The sequence below is a fragment of the Herpailurus yagouaroundi genome, unplaced genomic scaffold (assembly GCF_014898765.1).
Source record: "Herpailurus yagouaroundi ecotype Mexico unplaced genomic scaffold, PumYag 163, whole genome shotgun sequence".
NCBI classification, from domain to species: domain Eukaryota; kingdom Metazoa; phylum Chordata; class Mammalia; order Carnivora; family Felidae; genus Herpailurus; species Herpailurus yagouaroundi.
In genome coordinates, this window is record NW_024412404.1 from 39,799,750 (window position 1) to 39,804,566 (window position 4,817).

At 50.8% G+C, this 4,817-nt stretch overlaps 1 long non-coding RNA gene across 1 annotated transcript in view; it reads right to left on the minus strand.

The window, feature by feature from the left end:
- Nucleotides 1-929, minus strand: part of LOC121037541 (uncharacterized) — a 5,789-nt gene extending 4,860 nt beyond the window's left edge. The window contains exon 1 of the long non-coding RNA XR_005793815.1: nt 682-929. This is a non-coding gene — a long non-coding RNA (uncharacterized LOC121037541). The remainder of the gene's footprint in view (nt 1-681) is intronic.
- Nucleotides 930-4,817: the final 3,888 nt, after the last annotated feature.

Consider the following 4,817-nt stretch of genomic DNA (forward strand, 5'->3'; position numbering starts at 1 on the left):
TGTCCTCAGTGCCTGGCACAGAGTCTGGGCATACTCAGTGCTTGCCGAATGTTTGTGAAAGAAATGGATGTGTTCAGTTTTGCACGTGGTGAATTCGACATACCAATTGACGCAGGCAGGTGGAAATTCAAGCTGGTCATTTGGTAGGTGGAATTTGGGGGTTAGAAATTGGGCATCTATTTCCAGACCGATTACGGGTCAAGTTGCAATTGATAGAGCCTATGAAAATGCAGAAGGGTGGGAGGGCTGAATCCGTGGGGCCCTGTCACACTTAGGGGATGGGAGAAGGCAGAGGAGCTGGTAGGAGGCCAGCAAAGGAAGTTCAGGGATGGAGGAGGGGCAGTGGGAAGGTGCAATGTCATGGAAATCAAGAAAGGAGACTGTTTCAAGGAGGAGGGGTGGAACTTCTGCCAAACGCAGAGGTCGCAGAGGTCGCAGAGAAGAAATACTGAGAGGAGCCTGTGGATTTGCTAATTAAGAGACTAGCAGCAGTGTCCCCACCTGGTTAGGGCAGGAGGTGAGGGGAGCCTACTCGGGGGCAAAGAACCTGAGAAGGGAAGGAGTCGGTGCACGTGTGTACGTGTGCGCGTGTGTGCGTGTGTGCATATGCTCTTGCACTCCTCACAGCTGTGTGGACCTGGTCGGGCTCCAAGAGACAGAATAAAAACAAAAACGGGGCACCTGGCTGGCTCAGGAGGCAGAGCAGGCAACTCTTTAGCTCAGAGTTGTGAGTTCGAGCCCCACGTTGGGGGTAGAGATTACTTAAAAATAAAATCTTTAAACAAACAAAGAACAGCAATAATAACAACAAAGCCAAAAAGCTGGGGGAGAGGTTGGCACGTCAGGGTTCACAAGTGGGGAGATGACTCGATACGAGATAGAAGAGAGATGGCCCCGGAAAAGGGAGAGTAATCCTTCTTGCCAGGAGAATCTTCTGCGAGGGTTGAGGACAAGGACGGCCCAGGCAGATGAGAAAACAACGCTCAGCCCAGCCCAGCCCAGCCCTCAGATCCCTGAGGCGGCTTGTTGGTTGAGGTTTCTGTGGCACCTGCCCTTCGGTGGGGGGTGGGGACCGGGGCCTTGTCCTCAGTCCCTTAGTCCATATGGAGTCCTACTATGCTCGGTCTCATTTATCACAGCATCGCTAAGGCCTGAATTCATGTCTGGCACATACACAGGGGCTCAGTAAATACTTATGGTTGGGAATAACAAGGACCGCGAACAAAGATCAGTGAAGCACCTACTGTGTGCCAGGCACTCTGCATGGCATTTACCTCATTTGATACTCAGAGTACCTCACAGGTAGGTACTGTTATTATCCATTTCCACTAGGAAATGGTAGGAGCAGGATTTGAACCCAAATCTGTGTGACCCTGGGACTCTCACTCTTGGCCATGTTGATTATCACACTGCAGGAACAGATGAGTCTGTGACGGAGGTGACCTGTGTCTGTGTTCTGTGCTATTCTGCGTGTACTTGTGGTGTCCACAGGTGCATGCATTGGTAGGTCCTTGTGCATGCGTGTGCCCCTGTGTGAAGGGGGTGCCTGTATTCAGTTGTGTGTTCTCGTGGTGTCCCTGTGTGTCCCTGTGTGAAGGGGGTGCCTGTATTCAGTTGTGTGTTCTCGTGGTTTTGTGAGTACATCTCACCCCCAGGTTTGAGCTTCCAGTTTGTTTCTGCTTGAGGCAGTAATGGTTGGGTGTGTTCAGAGCTCAGTCCTGGGCCCGGTTCCCCCTTCAGAGGGCCCATGGGGGGTCTCTGCCCCCCACGGTTCTGCCCATAATTCTCCTTTCTTGTTTAAAGGGGCCAGTGGGTTTAATGATTAGTTACTGCCTTGTCGATATTCTCACCCAGGGAGAGGATGAATGTTGAGGCTGCCCCCGCCCCTCACACACACACACACACACACACACACACACACACCCATTCTGTGGCAGATTAAGGATGAGGGAAGGGACCCTTCAGCAAGGAGATCTGGGGGAGGACAGCTCCAGAGAAGCTCTGCAGGGATCTTGGAAGGACCTTTCCTTATGATTCTCCTTCTCTTCCTTATGATTCTCTTTCTCATGACTGGAAAGTAGGTATGGTGTAGGTATGTTCCCATGTCTTTGGGAGTTTCCACCTTCCTGTGCTTTGGTGACTGGTCATCTATGTAGCCAAACGTGTAACAGTGCATAAGCATATGTGGTTCCTGGTGTCCCTCCATGTTCATATGTGGCTGTATATGCCCATGACTATGTGTATGCCCACACCGGTACCCACAGGCAGTACATCTGTGTCGTGTGGGTGTGGGTGTGGATGTGCACACACAGATGTGTGTGTGTGGATGGGAGCACCTGCATCCTGCCATGTGTACTTCTGTCTCTGCCCTTCAGTTGTCAGAGGAGGCCCTCTTCCCATCCTGTTCTGGGTCCTCAACCCCAGTCCCACTGAGATCGGAAGCTACCCCATACCCATGTAGTGACTGGCCCTATGACATAAATGTCTCTGGGGGCAAATTCCACACTTCGTAGCTTCTGATCCCTAACCACCCTAACCATTAAGCCCGCAACTTTGACCCTCTCCCCTGTGACTTTCAGCTTCTGCCCCCCAATCTAACTTCACTGGATCCTGCACTGGAAGAAAGGGGAAGAAGAGAGGGACTCAGAGGCCAGTTCCCCTGTCAGGACGCAGAACCTGGGGAGGGGAGCCTGGGGGCCTGGGGCAGCTGAGGGGAGGGATAGGGAGGAGGAGGCAGGGCGGGGCTGAGCCCGGCAGGAAAGAAACGTTAGGACTCGTGTCCATCCTGCAATCCCCCTGCCCCGCCACACACACACTCACACACACACTCACACACACTCACCCTGTTGGAAGGTGACATTTGCTATTAACCTTATATTGGGCCATTTTGTAAATCAATGTCACTTACATTTAATAACAAGTGTAATCAAAGGAATTATGCAAATTTAATTTGATGCTTCTTGAATTATGCAAATCCTCGGTGCACATAATGTTCTCTGACATGTGCCCGTTGGAGAGAGAGAGAGAGAGAGCATGCAAGGGAGAAAGTGGGGAGGAGCTAAGAGAGGGAGGAGGATGGGGGTGGGCTGAGACTTGGGACTGGGGGAGAGGAAGGCAGCTGTGGCCCAGGTGCTCTCCGTCATGGATGGAAAGGGGTGGACAGGTCAAAAACCTCCACCTTCCCCCTGAGATCCCCTCTCCAGCTCTAGTATTCCCTCTCCCCTATCCACACACAGCACGACCTTGCTGACCATTTGTCCTCAACGTCTCCTTCTGTGAAATGGGAGTGACCAAAAAGTGCTGGCCACTCATGGGACCAAGGCCCCTGATACAGCTTGATCCTCTCAGAGGTCAATGTCTCAACCCCCAGCCCCCATGGCAAGGTGACCTGTTGTGGCACTAGGCAATATGATTGCCTTTTTTGTTCTTAATGGTCTTGAGGTCCTGGCGGAAAGAACTGCACCGTCTACCACGTGATAATAAAAACCCGCCGATCTACTCCCAGGCACGTATCATGACAACCTCAACATGGTGACAATACACTTGTGTTGACACATGCATTTGTATCCAAGATAACACAGCCACAAACACCCCATGCAAACAGTATGTGTAAACATACAAGACAATCAAGCTTGGACCCAGTTGCTCCCAGAAACCCACGTAAAGGCTACGAAGATACACAAACAGTCAGGTGAGCCCTGTAATACCTGGACATTTAAAATGTCACCCGGACACACCTGGGCCCAAGAGACATTGATTCCTAGTGGTAAACCTACCCCGACACATGCTGATGCTCGTGGCCAACACATACTAATACTGACATGTGAACGTACGAGGCGCATTCCCTGATGATGGCACACCTTCATCGACTCCTAAAGCAAACCAAGCGGTCCAGGAAGCTCCTAGCTGCAACAGTGTCCCTCTTTACTGTGAGGCTCTGTCTGATGTTTATGTGGCCCTGCCTTCAATGTTGTCTGGAACAGGGCGAAGATCATGACACTAGCAGAAGTGATTCTGCAGTGAGATGGGCCAAAGTGAGAGGGAAAGACCACCCAAGCCACGAAACTGTTCCCCAAACTCTGAATGCTGGTTCAAGCTGCAAAGGGACACCTCAGGAGGCTCCATCAAGGTCCGAGGTGTGGACCAGCTCCCCCCAGACCCTCACCTATTCCACAGCCCCCACTCACCACTAAGGTCATCACAGACTGGCCCAGGGCCCTGTGTGAGGGGGACAGAGCAATGATGGGTCCCTCTTCCCTGGGCAGTGGAAGAAGAGAAGAGATCTGTTCCCCGAGACGTCAACATGAATCCTCAAGGGCTCTAGTGAAGAGCACAGGACACACACTCTATAGTCAAGAGTCACCATAATCAGTGTTCATGCTATTTACCTTTCCCATGTAAGTTCTGTCTTGGGTTTACAGATGATGTCTTAATTCTCTCTATTCCTTTTTCAGCCCTACCCTCATGCTTAGAGTCTAGAGGCCTATTCCTACCGAGGCATCCTCCGTACTATTAATTGAATAGAGTGACCAGGGGTTTAGTGGGGCTCGGAAGGACCAGGGGGTCAGCGCATATCTAACAATAAGGGTGTGATGGTGGCAGTATACTTGTGCTTAAGTGTTTCTACTTATCTGTCATGTGTCATTGTGTCTTAAAGTGTTTTTCCCTGTCACTCATGTGTCATTGGCTTATTTGCATGTCCATGAATTAGAGTACGTTCATGTTTACTGTTTCAGTTTTTCATTTCTGTATCGACTCACCAGAATATTTTGTTCCAATACACTGTCTTCATGTGTGACGTATACCATGGATGTGTC